The sequence below is a fragment of the Chelonia mydas genome, chromosome 10 (genome assembly GCF_015237465.2).
Source record: "Chelonia mydas isolate rCheMyd1 chromosome 10, rCheMyd1.pri.v2, whole genome shotgun sequence".
Lineage (NCBI taxonomy): Eukaryota > Metazoa > Chordata > Testudines > Cheloniidae > Chelonia > Chelonia mydas.
In genome coordinates this window covers 80,098,940-80,116,770 of record NC_051250.2, presented here as the reverse complement: position 1 = coordinate 80,116,770, position 17,831 = coordinate 80,098,940, and the positions used below count along the sequence as shown (strand labels likewise).

Sequence of the window (17,831 nt, the reverse complement as noted above, 5' to 3'; positions counted from 1 at the left end):
CTAAATGATGTTGATTTCCTCAGGATATTACCAATAACTCCTAGCAATTCTACAGCATGGCATCTCTACAATGATCAAAAGGTGCTACCGAGAACTAGCTTGAAACAAAGAGATGGCTTTGAGGAGAAAGAAAGCTTTCTTTGGGTTCAAACTCCTATAACATGCAGATGTATTACAGTTACAGTGAAAGATGTAGGATGAGAGTTTGACATTTTCTGTTTGATTCATGAGATTGATTTAGTTGGGGGTGTGTGTGTGTGAATCACCAGGGTAAATTGAAAGAATAAATGCATTACTGGGTAGGGTCAATTCAAACACCATTACCATGAGGACAAATATGCATCTGAGATGCAAAAATAGATGCTTGCTGTAATGACCTGGACCGCTTATATTTCATGGTAAACCAGATATCAGCCATGCTGAGGTCAGTGCTACAATTTTATACTTCCTCTTGCTTTCCAGAGGAAAAGATTCCTATTCTTTCCATTCTAGGACACTCCCAGCAACTACTGCTAAACTATTCATAAATAAAGAAACAAATACAACAAATGCCTTTCCCTTTAGCTGCACAACAGCCTTCGATTCTGCAGTGTAACACTTTGTACAGGCTTTAGCCTCTTTCTAATGGAATTGTGTGAAGAGGCTTCAGGGTTTGTTTAGCTGATGGGTTTGCATTAATTAGGAGAAGTCTGACGGACTAATGCTTTTATTGATATCATTGTAAATGCTCTTAGAGGTAGGCTGCTAGTTGCATCGTAACTGGAAAATAATAAATAAAAATAAAATCCACTCGTTTAGTGCCTAAGTTCTCAACTGCCCGTGGAAGTTACTAAACTCTCTGGGGGAAAGGAAACAATTTACAATAGAAATTTCTGGTGAGGAACATTTACGATAGCATGAGGGTACACTCATGAAATTGATAATTGGATCTTGGGGTCCTTCCTTCTACCCGAACTTCTGAAGTCATATTGAGCATGACATGTTTTTTTGTTTTTGTTTTTAAATATGCTAGATAACCACATATAGTAGCTTAGAGAATAGGAACACTGAAAGTGTAATAACCACTTTGCACCTTAGAATGTGATTTCTCTCCACTGGGAAAACTTTTAGGAATCATCTTTTTTTTCTGGAGATGAGTGAAATTTTCTTGTGCAAACCATTATTTTGCAGGGGGGTTTGTTTATTTTTTGCTGAGAAATGCAGATTCGGGATGACCAAAACAATTCATGAATTTGTGTCCATTTTTGCAAATTGTTTCTGTCAAATAAAAAGTTTAATAATTGTCAAAATGGTTCATTTCAGCGTTTTGAAAGAAAATCTGACTTTTCATTTTGGAAATCACTCAATTATATTTTAAAAAAACATTCTAAAAAAAGGTTTAAAAACATCAAAAATTAAAGGAAACTTTTTTAAAAAATTTTTTGTTTCGACACAGAGTCCCCCCACCCCCATCTTCTTGCTCTGTCCACTAAACCAAAAAGTCAGTTATTTGCACAACCCTATGTTATCCTCTATTTGCAGACAGAAAGCTGAAAGATTTTTAAAATGCACAGTTCACTTGGTGACTACAGCACACAGATCTATTAATGCACATCAGTCTCTTGTGTTAGTTTCTTCTCCCCAGTGGAATTGTAAAAAAATTCCCCAGTCTTTGCTTACTGAGTGTATAAAACTATTCTACATGCTGCTCGGTCTAAAATGGTCTGTGTACAGCAGCCAAGGGATTGTCTGTCTGGTCTCTTAATTAGGGCATAAGACTTGCAGACATTTCTTTTTCCTTTGTTCTCTTTTTGTAAAGCCACGCTGAAATTTCAGATCTTAATGTATGGGCTTCTTATGTCCACTAGGAGGTGGTGTCAAGCTTTTTTAAGGCTTGAAAACAAGATAGGTCAGAATGCTAAATACAGTACACTAAATATTTAATAGCACTTTCAGTACTGACCTTCAAGTATTTAGCTCCTGGCTTCATTTAATGTGAACAAAGAAATGCACATGGGTAAGTCCTTGGTTTCAGTAATCTACCAGTAAAGCAAACATCTGTGAAGCAGATTCATAGCCTCCTACTGTAATAGTTCAGCAAATACCCAGGCAGCTGGTGAGTATTTTGTAATCCACTGTAACACAAAGGGAGGGAAGAATGGTATAGTGTTTCAGCCAGGGCTGCCATGTAGATCGCCTTGTTTTGGTTTGAGGGGTTGCAGTTGGATTCCCTGGGAGTGTGGACAACTGTGAGAGGTCAGATACTGACATGCCAGACAGAGGGGTTTGCTCTTCAGACACTGCCTCCTGGGGAGATTATTTGAATTAATTTGTCCCCACTGAGCTAGTCTGTTAATTGCCGGGGAGTCTTGGCTCTTGCTGTGATGGTCTCACTGCTTCTACTACATCACAGCCACTGTGGCTACAGAAAGGAGCACAGATACCAGTTATAAACAAGTCTAGCCTTGGGTCCAAGAGACAGACTGGAATGTCTGCTTTATTCTAGGAACAAAACCCCAGTAAAAGCAGCAGCTAATACTGTACATTGATTTCCTACCATCACCAGCCAAGAGAAATTCTGTCATACACAGAACAATTCCTTCAGCTTGCTTTAGGGTAGAATATGAATGGGCATTTCTAGAGGTTTTATCATGTGTATTTCAGTAGAACCTAGAGAGCCCCAATCAGGTAACAGGATGCCAACCACTGTACGAAGATTCTATACCCAAAGATTTAACACATGCACCAGTAATACCAATGATTGCTATTAGTCATTATTCAGAGCACCTAAAGGAAAAGATGGGCATTTCTGATAGAAAATACCATGTTGAACTGGAATGCAAAATGCCAGGGCACCAAAATATCTGCAAATTTGGCCAATTTACTACACAAAAAGTCATCTGGAAAAGAAGCACAAGACATCCAGTCATTTACTGGTGATGTATCAGGGAGATGTTTGAGCACTCAGATGCGGCACTTACGCACGTGACTGGACAAAAACCTGAGCATTTCAACAGAAAATAGAAATGCTTGCAAAAGTTTTCATTTAATCCAAAAGCCATTTTTTGTTGGAAAAACATTTTGGCAAAAAAAAAAAAAAAAAGAGAGATTTTCAACCAGTTCCAGTAATAACTCTGCAGAAGTAGAAAGACAGACAAGAACATAGGAGAAGGTAGGAAAAAGAAGCTAGTATATAATGTCCATACCTCACAGCAATAATTTCCAGCTGATGTACTGTCTCCTATTCCCTTTACCCAATGCCTGATGTTCAAGGTTATTTCCGATTTGATTTGATTTTTTTAGAATGCAGTAGGAGATGGTAGCAACCTGCATCATGTGAACAAACCTCTCTTCAAAAACAGAAATCAGAACAGCAGAAATGGTCAAATTAAAAACCAGAGTGATTAGTGCATTGCAATCAGCTTAATTTTAGTGTCTGCTTTCTTGTTTTCAAAGGACATTTTAACACTTTGTGTTCTGTTTGTTTAATTCAATGAAGGTTTTAACTGAATTCAACAATATGGTTTCAATGAACCGATCATTCCAACACAACGCATCAGCAGGCTTGGCAGGATTCGATTTTTATCTGTAAATGTTGGTAAATCTCAATTTCACTGTACACACACAAGCCAAAGAAAAAACATTTCCATCAATGAGAATTGAAATGTACAGCAAGGCCATGTAAGAAAAACACTGCTTGAGAACTTGTTAGAGCTTGATATAAGGATATTTACTTTGTGTATTTTGATATGCGGTGTTGACAATTTGTGTTTGAATGGTTACAAAAGCTTTAACGTTTTGAATCTCGATGTCCGTCATTAAATAATTATTGTTTATACTACCCTCAATTTCCCACAACTGTCAAAATAAATTTTTTTTTAAAAAAATCGATAAAAATAGAAAAAATGCTTTAAAAGAAACATTGATATTATCTCTCAAAATTATAAAAATTCAATTCTGCCAAGCCTACATATAAGGCCAGAGTTAAGCTATTCTTGCAACACAGGAGAGTTTATTATCTGTGTCATTTTCAGTTACCAAGGTAAAGAGAAAAAACTTCTGCATCTGCTCATTACTTTCAATACATGAACAAATGGACATATTCAGATACATCACTGTTGCAATAATAGGGTCATTTTCAGCAGTTTCCCTTTGCCCTTTAATGAAATCCTTTATAAACATTCATTAATATCCATGAGCATAACAGCTACAGGATTATACCCTTTTAGCTTCCCTAGGATGAGCACTTAATGCTACATTGATTTCTGATTTATGAGCCTCTTATTAATTAGGGCATGTTAGGCAAATTCCCTAACCATATGGCACACGCTTCATTTTTACTTCAGTGACTGATAGCAGCCAAAGTGAATTTAACCTACATTAGGCCCAATTTCCATTGTGGCAGGTGAGGATTTAAAGAAAGAGAGGATGGAACTGTTGAAAGATACAGGGCTAAACTCCTGTTCCTTTAGGGTAGATTCCAATTAGGTGTTTCTGATTGTGGGTCACTTGGATTACTCCAAAGGTCTTAATTTTATGCTGCTGCCTCTGAACTACCAGAGCAATCTAATGGGTCAAACTCAGACATTTCATGGATTCCCCCTAAGCTAATATGCTTTCTTAAGCCAATACCTGTACTTACCATTCTGACTGTCTGGTAATTCCATTTTAATTAAGCAATAATGATCAGTGTACTGGATATTTCCTAGGGATTAACCAATGACTGAGAGAATTAAGGATGGTTAATTCCCAGGGAACTCTGGTCTGAGTTCATTAGTGATATAAGAAATCTGTTCAGATTTTTAGGACTAAAACCAAGTAAACCTTTGGACATTTTCCCCATGACATTGTCAGGCCTCCAGACAGGCGCTGGGAGAGTTTGAAAAGTGCTGATGCTGGATAGCAGCCAAGCCGCCTGTTTGCTTTCCTAAATTGCTCCTCTCTCTCTACCTGGGTTATAAAGGCACTAAACACGTTGGCAACTGCTGGAGCCTTCTAGGAGTACCAGAAAAAGTGAACTGCTTGATTGCACCCCCTTCCCCACCGGTCTTCCCAGTTATAGTAAAAATGAAGGTCCTGATTCTCTTCCCAGTCTAACCTGAATCATGTCAGGAGAGACTCCACTGATACAGTAGTGTGGGAATCCAGCTCATATATATATATATTTGCCATCATAGAGAATATAAAGGCCACAAAGATTTAAGATGAAGAATGGAGATTAAGTCATTGCAGCTGGGTGAATCTTCCCCCCAAATCTTTGCCTTTCTGTTGTCAAAAGACAGTGATCTTAAGAGAAACAGAGGATACACAAAAAGAAAAGGAGTACTTGTGGCACCTTAGAGACTAACAAATTTATTTGAGCATAATGCATGTGACTGAATGCATCCGATGAAGTGAGCTGTAGCTCACAAAAGCTTAGGCTCAAATAAATTTGTTAGTTTCTAAGGTACCACAAGTCCTCCTTTTCTTTTTGCGAATACAGACTAACACGGCTGCTACTCTGAAACCAGAGGATACACAATCCATTTCCTTTCTTTCTGCGCACTGCTCTATGGCCCCAGTAGGCCATTCCTACAACGCAGGCTCAGTGCCGGAACAGGGGGATAGAGGAGGTTGCAGGAAGGTGACTTTTTGCCTCCTTATATTCTAGGACCAGCCGCCTGTTGCTCCAGTTTGTGCTTGAATGAAACAGCCCTAGGTTCCGTTGCATCAGCTGAGAACAGACCGAGTTCAGCACTGCTCTTGGCCACACCTTTGGCAGAGCCCTACTGGAGGAGCTTTGAGGGGCACAGCATACTGCCATCCAAGGAAGCCCCTCTGCTGGTGGGTGTGATCCACTGATTTCGTCCCTTTAAGCCACTGAAATGTTGTAAAATGAAGAAATGGCCTCTTTTTATTCTGTGATAAGGAACCTCCTTTATAAATGTGTTTTCCCCCCCTTTCCTATCTCACTTCTGATGTGTCCACACTATAGAGTTCATTTGAGCGATTCAACCTGGAGTTACTTCCCTCAAGTCAGCCCAACACGAGCGAGAGAGAGAGAGAGAGAGACCATGCTGCTAAACAACAAGGTAGTTGCTGTAATGGGCCTGTGTCCACAATGACTCAGACCTCTGGAGGTCTATCCCACCATTTATAGTGCTCTAGCAAACTGTGCCGCTCTATGAATGCTTTTGCCGGGTATTGTGGGAGAACCTATTCACCCATTCCATTCATCCAAGGCCAGAAGGGCCCACTGTGATCATCTAGTCTGACCTCCTGTGTATTACAGGCCAGAGAATGCCCCCAACATTATTCTCAGAACTTATCTGTGTCCCTTCTGGTGATGGTGGGCAAAGATCGCCTAGAGCTGGCAATGCCCAAAATTAAACCATCCCTGCTCCTTCTTTCTGTCCACGGCCTGCATCCTAACTGGTCTCAAAGCAGGGATCTTGCTTGACGCAATGACCGGTGCCACTGTCATTTTGTCGAGAGGCGATGGCCTGTGTTTTAGACTGTGTTTGGACGGCAGAGCGAGCCACTGGAGCACAATCACTACCTGAACCAAGCCCATAGGAACAAGGTATGGGAGTGGGAAGTAGGGAAAAGCATTTCTAGAGGCTTTATGGCTACGCCTGGGTTGGGATTTTTTCACTGAAATTGTTTTTCGATGGAAAATTGGGGGTTTGACTGAATTCAGTTTTCCCCAAGAAGCTTTCTGGGGATTTGAGTTTTAGAAATGCTGCCTCATGCTCCCATTCTCCGCGATGGGCCAAGCTCCTCTGGTGGACTACATCTGCCATGACGGCCCATGGCCAGAGACTCCCAGGAGGCACCTCCTCCACATTAATGATGCACGATGGGAGATGGAGCCCAGCCAGGGGTGCCGGCCTATGAAGGAGCATGGCAGCATGTGGCACCTGACTTATAGTTCCCATGAGGCACCGCAGCAGCATTTCCAAATTGAAAATATATTTGGAGGGAAGAAATCCTCCATAAAAAAATTTAAAAAAAAAAAAGATTTCCCCCCTCCTTTGACATTTTCCACAAAAAAAATTATTTTATTTGATGAGCTCTCTTGACAGCAGGGCTGGGGTCTGAGCACACAGAGAAGGAGTCCGTGTGTTTGTGAGTGCAGAGCAGTAGATTTGCAAGATTCAGAAAAACCAACGTCATTAGTGGGCATGGAGCTGTGTTTTGCTCGTAACATCCAGTAGTATCAGTTCAGACCTTCCTTTTGCCCTACCTGTCATCTCGCTGTGAACTACTGGAAGGCAAAGCACACTTTTATGGGTTATTATTTATAAAGTGCTGTAACAGACATCACTTACCAACCCCACTTTGGATAATCTAACTTTCTTCCTGTTTTCATATTAGCATGAGCATGACATTAACAGCACATTGCCTGGAGATCACCCTTTCAAAGCTTACAAGAAATACAAATTTATGCAGCTGCTGTTAAACTCCAAGGGGACAGATCTTGTAACTGTGTACATTAATAAGCAATCACTAATTCTGAGCAACTAGCGGAATAATTTTCTTTGCAAAGCAGACTTCGTGTTCTTTATCAAAATTCATTAGGCTTTCTGGAGGACAAAACCACAGTTCAGTTACGAGACCATTACAGTGCAAGAATTTAATTTTTTGATTAAACCAAAATAATGCTGGTATTTCACAAAACCAGAACATAGGATCTGATTGTCATCCCCTGAAACTGATGCAGGCCATTTGCCTTCTCCATCAAAATGCCCCCCCCCCTTTCCCAGAGACACTTTGGTGCATGTGTGAAATATTAACAAAGGCAGAATCTGATTTAGCAACACTTTTGCTCTCACTTCCAGTGCTGGTGAAAGGGGAGAGGCTGACACACTCAGAACCTGTGCTCTGCAACATTTGAAAATAACGGATACACAAAGCTGGTCTGGTTAATGCTGATAAATACAAATCAGCAATTTCCTTTGCTGTAACTTCCCACTCGTCATGGGAAACCTTGTCAGCATCAGTGGTTTAAGCCCAAGTGGAATTCTAATCATACGATGAAGCTGTATCTATAACCCCTGGGCTACTTAAAGCTCAGTGACCCAAATATCATTTCCCTTTAAATGTGGAAGCACAAGAACACAGGGAGCACTCTACTGAGTAAGATTTTGCCTGTAGGCTCCTGTACGCTTTTACATTTGTCGTCACAGGGACTTGAAGGAGTAATTCTTCAGCAGCTTTAAGCATTCAACACATTTTTTTGCCTGGGAACCAGAGCAATTAAACAGCATCATTTTGGAGCGAAGGAATTCATTTTATTGTGTCTTTGGGGGGGGAAGAGGAAAAGGACAATTAATTTTTCAGCTTACATAAGTCAGTCATTTTGCCACTTGACGAATAAGAAGGAATCGTGGCTTTGGAAATGGTTAGTAATTTTAGTGCCTTTGGAACACTGACAAGGGCAAAACAGAGTTTCGTAATTATTCCAATACATCGAGTACAGTTTCGATGGACAGTCTCTGTGTAAATATGCCCAGGGAAACTGCACATGCCTTCTTAAGACTGGCCCTTTTGAGGAGTTCCATTTCAACAATAACTTTAATAGGCATCGTCAAATCTCACCCATTTCCAGCCCCTTGACATATTTTAAAATGCTGCTCTAATAATCAAATCATTAGCTAATAGACCAAGTTTGTACAGTTCACATATTTCTTTCTACAGTCAGTAGCTTGAATATGTGGCCACTGTACAGACAACTGTCACCTGCATAGAGCTTTCTGGTATAAATGTACAGCAGAAAAAGGAAGGCGAGCATACTCATACACAGGCACTAGGCCCATCACAAAACGCTTTTCCTTTGAAGCTTCACTCTTGAGCAGTCTGAGGCTTCAAAGGTTTGTTGGAAGTGTTGGGGGCTTACATGCAATTTTCAATTGGGGTAGTCTGCACTGGAAATCCTATTTTGACATTATCAGTGTCTGACTCATTTGAAGGGAGTCTGTCAGAGCTTCAGATCCTGTGACTAAAAAGGAAGCTTCAAAGGTTCACGAAGTCTTTTAACAAAGGCTCCTCCCTCCCTTGTAAATATGGGAATTTGTTGTTTTGACTGCAGGAAGCAAGTCGTCAGGAAGATTGCCACCACATGCTTTGTTGCAGTCAGGCTGCAAGTTGACAGCTATGACTTTGCCTTTTCACTTTCCTCCCTTTCCTCATGCCCTCTAGTGTTTGCAAAGAGGTGCTGCATTTATTCACCCAGCCTCAGATACATCAGCATGTTGTGTTTTGTGATTAGCCACACGTTGCTTCCCCAACTGGGCAACCATTTTTTAAGGAACTGGGCTTGAATAAGTCATTTCTGGTATAAAAAAGCATGAATATTCATGAGAATTTTGCTTTCCACCAACATGCCTGTAAATAAAACAAGTTGCTCATATTCCAATTCCTATTTGCTTTCTGTAAAGAGTCAGTAATAGTGATGAACCACTTTTCACCCTCTTTTAAAAACTCGGGCAACTCCCACTGCTATGGTTTTTGTCCAGCATTCGTTCCAATGCATTTAGGGTGACCAGACAGCAAATGTGAAAAATTGGGACAGGGGGTGGTTGGGTGGGTGGGGGGTAATAGGAGGCTATATAAGAAAAAGACCCAAAAATCAGGACTGTCCCTATAAAATTGGGACATCTGGTCACCCTAAACGCATTGAAAGCTTGTGCACAAACCAAGAAGAGAAGCCAGGCAAAAATAAGAATAGGAATAAAAAAAACAACACCCTGGAGAGAATGACTCAAAATTCCTTTCTTCCCCAAGTGGACATTTTCCCATTAATTGTTGATCCTTTCTACTTACCATTTTTATTTGTTAGTAAAGTTACAACTTGGCAATGGGGGATGAGGAGTTTTCCTATGAAAATGCTTCAGTACATACATCCTCCTTAGTGGCTGGGTTAAAAGAGTAAATAGATGTTTATACTGCCTTATTGAAGAAGGCCTTCTCCGCATCAGAGAGTTGCACCAGTTTAAAAGGTGCGAGATTAACCCCCCCTGGTAACCGGCTGCATCCCCATCTCAGTCAGGTAGACGTTCCCTCCTCTTACAGACTGATTTGCATTCTCACATCAGGCAGGCACAATCCTTTCAGCAGGTGTTAATGCTCTCCCTCTACGCGTGGTCAGTTTGGGGACAGTCCATTGAGAGAGCGGTTCATCACTATACCTGGTGCCATCTGAACAGGAAGCATCAGGCAATGTGAACAGGCCAGCTGCCATTTCATGGGCAGGGAAATGCATGGCTCTGCATTTGGCAGTTACGACCCGAACGGTGGTTCTGCTGAGTAATCCGTTTCCTTCCCTGCTTCGCAATGGCTGCTGCACTCGCTTGGAGGAAAACAAGCTTCCTGCGAGTGTAGAGAAGGGCAAGATGAGCTTTGATTATACACAAGGTCACTGCTTGGGGCAGGTCCCCTCATCTCTGGAGAGTCCCTATCTAGGTATTTATAAAGGAGCCACCCACTGCAACCATGTGGCTGATAGGCACATACAGCTTACATGGCCAAGCGAATCTAATTTGGCCTAATTAAAGTGCCAGACTAGATACCAGAAGGCTGGATAATAGCAAGAACAATGGGGCCTAACAGTCCATGTTCTTGCCGCAGCTCCGGCAAAAGTCTTGTCTCCAGGAGTCACGGGCTTCTGCTGTTGGTTGGCAGGTAGTTGCTCTAGCTGCCAGGGGACGATTTGGTTGCAGAGATCAGGTCTCCTGCATGGAATTAATCCTGAGCTCTGAAGATCAGGGCAGTAACCTTGACTCTGCATTGCACTGGCTCCCTACTGAAGGGAGAGCCGTGTACCACAGCGGTGCATTTCCAAGGACTTGTGTAGCTCAGCCATCAGGCGGCTGCATTCTGAGTAAGCTGGAGCTTCCCCAGGGCTTTCGGTGTTGTGCCTAGGCAGAGAACAATAGCAGCCCAGCATAGACGGTGCAGATGCACGGTGCGAAGCAGCCACATCTGCCTCCAGTGGGACTGGACACACTCTGCTGGCCAGCTGCAAATGGCAGGGAGTGTTTGCTGCTGTGGTCTGTGGGTGCAGTGTGGAGCCCAAGACTGGGTACAGATTTGAAGGCAGGGTGCCTTTGATGGGAGCTGTGAATACAAAGAGTTCTTCACAACACCTCTCTTCCCAGAAGCATCCCCCGTCTTGTCCAGGTCCAGCTGGAGCCAGCTGCTCTCCATCGAGGTGCCCATCTCAGACACGAATGCAGGAAATTGGGGCCTGGTGCATTTACTGTGGGTGCTCAGCGCTCTCTGCTGGTGCTTTGGTGCATGTTGTCTCACTTGTTCTCCCCAGCACTTCATGTAGACAATAAGTGAGGGTGGGGGAGAGAAGCAAGTCTGGGGGGGCCCTCTGCTCCTTTTGGGGATGAACAGGGAATATTCAGGGCACAAGCTGCTCAACAAATGGGGTCAGGGAGCTATTCCCCCCTCCCCATGTTCTATTGCACCATAAGGTTTTTTTGGCACCTTTCCTCCAAAGCATCAGGGATTAGCCACCGTTGGACACAAGACAAGGTAACAGCTCTGCAACAGTCTTGACTTTTTCAGCTCAAGGGTAGCCTAGCCTATATTTTAGACCTTTCCCCAAACCTTCCCCACGACCTGGGGTTTGTTGCATAATTTCCGTGATGTAAATAATGGACGTGAGAAATGCGGATTTATGTATCTGAGGCCACAGGAAACATTATTTTCTTTAAAATAACTAACACCAAAATTATTGCAAGCTTCTCCACCACTGTTTTCACCCTGGGAAGGGGGTGGGGGGGCTGCTTTATTATATATTTGCATGTTACACATGTAGCGTCTAAGAGCTGAGGATCATGATTCTGTGTCAGTCACATGATCTGAATCATACTTGGATGGAGTCAACCAAGGCCAAGGAAATTCAAAGCACCTGCACGTTCCCTGCAGGCTCATCCATCTGGGTCAGTCTGCCTGACCCAATTAGAAGGTTACTCAGGCAGAAGTAGTGACTTGCAGGAAGCCAAACAAATGAAAAGATCATTGTATGCTGCGAACATTTCATTGTCCATGTGAGTGTCAATTCTAGTCTTGTAAGGATTCCTGCGGCGGGTGATTATTGGGAGGTTTGCAGACCAGGAACAACGGAACTGGTGAATATTCAAAAGCAAAGACTAGTTAAAAATGCAAGAGATTGTTCTGTTTTCTTCAAAAGTTTGCCAAATTTTGTGAATTTCTCCTCAAGAATATGATCACTCAGTAAAAAAAACTAACCCATTCTGCAGCAGAAAAAGTTTTCATTTTTAAGCAAAGATGGCTTTGCAGCCAAAAATAAAGAAAACAAAAAAATTAAAGTAGTTCTCACATGGTTTTGAAGTGAACACAACTAATTTACCATGTTAATAGGGACAAATTAGAATTTCAGGGCTAAAATCACCCCAAATAATGCCACAAAAGTTGGAATTGTCACTTTGAAAAAACAAAACAAAGTAAAACCATAGCTTTGATTAACATCACTTAGAAAATTTAAATAGAGAAAGACAAATGAGATTAGTAGTGCGCTCTGTTATGCCAAATGCAGCAAAATATATCTAATCTTTAAGCTGTCAATGGAAGTAAACATGCGTTGAATCAGCTGCATGAATATAGACGGGCATTTGTTTTTCATTGCTTAGTTGCTGTCTATTGCATTCTGTGGACTTTTTTGGAGTCGCATGTATGAGACACAATATCATGATATCACTAAATCTCATGTATTATCTGCTCTCTGGAAAATAAACAGAAGTGGCCACAAGTCAAGCACAGCATTCCCTTCACCTGTCATTGCCAACTGAGGAAAATAGACTTCTCCCAAGACCAAGGTCTTGTTCACTGCAGAAATCCACCCCCCACAACTGCCAATCTCCGGACAGGCACAATTGCACGGCTCCAGGAATGTTAGAGTAGCAATTGTGAACTTGTATTCTGAATGGCAGCTACCCGATTGCACAGATTGGTCACGGCAGAGGAATGAATAATCTCCACAAGGGCGTGCACATCGGTGTCTTTGCTTGCTCTGGGGAAGTACATAGAAAAACCACACCAGCCATTCCTGCTCCTCTTCAGTCGCCTCTCTGCCTTTTTTTTTTGGAGCCCATGCTCCCCCTGCTGGGTCTAGGTTTTCCAGCAGCCACCTACACATCTCTCCCTGTCAGAATTTGCCCTAGCGAGAGTACTCGTAAAATTCCAGTGACAAAGGGACAGAATGACAAGAGACACTGCTAGCTGAATCCTGTTGACACCCCCCACAGTGCCCTGCCATTCTGCATGTAACAAGCTCATTTCACAAACATCAGATCAGCTGCTCCCCCCCGCCGCCTTTTATGGTATTTTAGATGTAATGTCTCCACACTCAGACACCCTGCTCAAACATCCTGTAACTAAATGCAGAAGAATCCCATCAAATTTTTTACACTGTTTTGATCTACTTATTCTAGTTGGATGGGAGCATGGTCTAGTGATGAGAGCAGGGGGCTGACAGTCAAGATCTCATTTCTGGCTCTGTTGCCAACTCTCACCTTGAATAAATCACTAGTGTTTCGGTGACTCAGTTTCCCCGACTGTACAATGAGACTAATACCAGTCTACCTCAGAGGGATACATATCATGGCTTAAATTAATGTTTCTAAATGTTAATTTAGAATGTTAAATTAATGTTTCTGATGAAAGGTGCTATATAAGTACAAGTTATGAAACAACTCTGGGCCTCTTTGCCAGATTCCTTAGTTAGAATGGGGCAAAGTTGCATATGTCTATTTCTGGGTTTTTGTTCACCTGAACATTTTTAAGCCACACCTCGCATCACCCTTATTCTTTCCTTATAAAAATACTCCATCAGCACATACAGAAGTTAATCCTCTGTAAAAATATGTTCACAATAAATAGCTGAAAGAAACAGACATTTCATGACACTTCTGGACATGTGTAAGATTTAAGTGCCAGTCACCACACTTGCATGGCTATAAGGAGAGGTAGGTTAGCCACAGATATTACATCTTCTGCCTAACCTTCTTCTAACATGTTAACTCCCTGAACTTTCCTGGGTAACCAGCAAGAAAGCCCCTCCATGCGGACAATTGTTTTTTCTTACTTACCTTCCACTGCAGGGCATTTCTTATTTACTAACCACTGCAGGATAGGTCTACAAAGCATAAGAGATGTCTGATCTAAAATATAGCAACAAATGCATAAGCTTTAGATAGATGAAAGTGTTGCACAAATTAAAAACACAAAGCATTGCTGAATTAGTATTTACATTTATTCCAGAACAGTAGCCAAGATCAAGCTTGTTATTTAAAAAGACAAAAAGACAAACAAAATCCCTGTGAAACTGGATTCTGTACATAATGGGAAAAAATTCTATTTTGACTGGTAACGAAAAGCCATTCTTTCCTAAAGGTGACATGGTTTAACCAGCAGAGGGTGCAAGTATTTGCATTATGACAACTGTAGCCTGCTGTCTGTACTACTAAACAAATAAACACTGGCAACCTACACACTATCCACTCCAATGGGACAATTTAACAGCGATTTATTTTCACAGTGCTAGAGCGATGCAAACCTGCAGATTACGTCCTGTATAGTTTTAACTCCTCTTACAATTCGACCCAGACACATTTACCCGTAAATACAACAAAGGAATTGGGCATAATATTTGATTTTCCTTTTCAAAGCTTCTGTTCACACAATGAGCTAAGTTTTCAAACCTGACCTCTTCCTTAGCATCTGCTGGATCCAATGCTAAAATTCAGTACCAAAGTTTTTCAACTTGAGTTCCTCAAATTAGGCGCCCACATACAGAATCAGGCACTTAGCATGCTCTGAATCCCATTTCAGAATTGCTGAATACACTCAGAAAACACTGACTCCTTGCTCAGTACCACTGAGAAAGAGCCAGGCCCTTTTCTGGTCACTGTCTAAATACACACCAGACTTTATTATTAGTGAAAATGCAACATTTATTATAATACCCCAGATCTTATAGCACTTTTCTTTCATAATCTCAAAGCACTTCACAAAGGGAGTCAGTATCATTGGCCTCATTTTTCAGATGGGGAAGCTGAAGCACAGAGAGGTGAAGTAACCTGCCCAGCAGCAGAGCCAGGAACAAACTCCAGGTCTCCCGAATCTCAGTCCAGTGCTCTGTCTTCTAGGCTACGTTGTACTCGAGTTTGAATGCTTGTGTCCCTACATGTCTAGCTCCTTGCCCTGGAAGCACAATTGGGTAGTCATCCAAGTCATTTCCACCCTCAGTTCCGTGTCTACAGTTGCTTGTGGATACTGAATTAAAAGAGATTTAAGTGTTGCCCAGAAAGTTAGTTCACGCCACGTCTCAATTCTGTTAGTATCACTCAGCAAATACAAGTATCTGAGCCCCCATGCTTAGCATGGACACCTCCATTACTAATCCCGATTGTGACGAGTGTTAGTATTCAGGCAAATATTGACTTCAGACTGAAAACCGTCATACGCAGCTGGAACCATGGAATCTTACGTTCAGTTTGAGCAAGAACAAGCCTTTATGCCATTTCTAAAAGGACGTTGAGGGCAGGATCAATCGCTTTGCTCAATGTCTACAATAAATTCTTAAATCACTGGTGTTGACTTCAAGGCCGGCACTGGAGCACGTGGTTCTGACTTCGAGCCATCCTCTCCGGTCTTCTGATTGATCCAGTTCTCCCTGAGAAGACCTACATGAGTGAGGGTTCAAAAGGCCAGAGATGTAATGTGTTCTGTCACATTTCTGGCACTCTGTTTGTGTTTCTACCACAGCCCGCCATCAACTCTCTGCACAGGTACCTTGTAGCTGGGGCTAAGTTAACCTCTTTTCTGTGGCGTCTTGGTATTCAGTAGTCAAGCATCTCAAATTTGCAGGCTATTTGAACAACAGATGGCATAAATGCAATAAAGTCCTCCTATACATTGGTGCAAGTCTTGAGAAACTTACCAGGTTATGGAAGATGATTTGCACAAGTTAAAGGGAAAGGAGAATCTAGGGGGGGCCTGAACAAGCCAGATTGTCTGTGGAGCTCTGAGGGGAGTGAGTTAAATAAATTGCAGGCAGATAGTCCTGGGCCCTCAGCCATGGCAATCTGCTGAGTCAGTACCAGGCTACTTGAGCCAGGTTACAGCACTACGCAGCGTCACCTCATCAAAACAGGGCTTGTTTTATTTCTGGCAGCTGGGAGGTGCCTACCACAGAATTATCAATCCCTGCAGCACAGTAAAGATCCTTGGGGAAACTCATTCCTAGCAACATGTCCTGCAGAGGTCAGCCAGGCTGAGCTAGATGGAGAAGCACAAAGGAAAGTCCTTCAGGCCATGGGTGTGCAAGTCAACCAGCTGCTGCAAAAGACATTTCAAGCCAAAAGAATCGGAGCCGCTGCAAGCTTTCCTTAAGTACACAGATCTCTGGGCTGGGTGAGCAGCTGTTGCCGACATGGATGATGGATCTGTGCCTGAGATTCTCTGGTCTAGAAGTAAGCGTCAGCTACGCTCAGTTGTCTGTATGTACAGAAATGTAGCTAAGACACACCCTTTATATTTCAACCTTCCCAGAGGCTGTAGAGAAACTGTCACAGTCCCGACCCACCACTCTCTTCGGAGGCACCAGTCAGAGCCGCCAAGCTGACCTAAACAGGGATTTAAATAGTTCTTTGCTGCCGATGGCACAAAGCCAACAAGTTTCCATGCTGCAACCTTTGTTCCACTTCTCGCTTGCCCCCGAAAGCAAGAGAGAGTTAACAGTTACGGTCACATAGAGGGCATGCCAGGCAAACATGGGACCCACGTATGAGCTGGATTAGGTTGGCAAGCAGCTGCATTTAGGCCTGTTGGCTTTCACACCTGCTGAATGTGGCCAGATTGCCTGCATAGGTGCCTTGAGGCCCAGTGGGTAAATTGCTGAATGAGCCATCTGTCCCTTCTGGACACCTTTTCCTCTTGAACTCACTTTGGACTGGGAAGGATTAGCGCCTTCATACATTTCTGGAAGGCAAGCCTCGTGGCATTCCCTGACATTACAGTCATTGCCCTTAAGGAGCCACACACATCCCAGTGCAGGGGATCTTAATTATACCATAGTGTTTGGGGCCCGAACAGTTAATAAAGGTACCTGCTGGAGTAATGCAAGAAAGACCCACAAGCGCACAGAAAGGTTCATTGAGACGTCAGCGAGTGGATCAGGATAACAAGCTGTTATTTCACTAAATCACATTTCATGCATGCAGCAAGAGGTCACTACACATTAAGAGTTCAGTTGGAGCCAGAACCAGAAAGAACTAATATTCCCAAGAGATGTGAGTTTTTAGGGGTGTCAGATTCCGACCCCATCCTCAATTCAGCCTGAAAACCAAACTAGCCTGAATCTCATCCAGATTCCAAACAGCCTCCTTGGTCCATCTCATTCTGACATCACTCACAGTGTCAGTGTAAATGGATCATGCATCCTTTGCCAGTCCATTTCACCCCTGACCCCCAGCCCCAGTCAAGCAGGGTTGGGCAGGTTTCAGCACACAGATACTCAGACCAGACAGGAGACGCACACTGCTGCATGGAAGGGACTCCTGTCTGGGAGTGTGACAGCCGCTTCCACACTCTAGTGTGACCAGAGACAGCTGCTGGTGAGCCTGGTGCCCGCCCCAGTGGGCAGGGCTGGGAGTGGTACCGCCATGCCGGAGGAGCTGCCCGGGCTGGGCGCTGGCGCCTGTGAGCAGTGGCCCAACATGCTGCTGCTTTCGCCACTGTGGTTCCTGGCCTGGTCGCTGGCCATGGCCCTGCTGGTCTCGCTCTGCAACTCTGTGGAGATCCGTTTTATATTTGCACCCACGGATCTAATTTTGTAC

General features: G+C 42.9%; 1 protein-coding gene across 1 annotated transcript in view; it reads right to left on the bottom strand.

The window, feature by feature from the left end:
* Positions 1-17,831, bottom strand: part of CORO2B (coronin 2B) — a 137,210-nt gene that overhangs the window by 28,059 nt on the left and 91,320 nt on the right. The gene's annotated exons all lie outside the window — the stretch shown is intronic.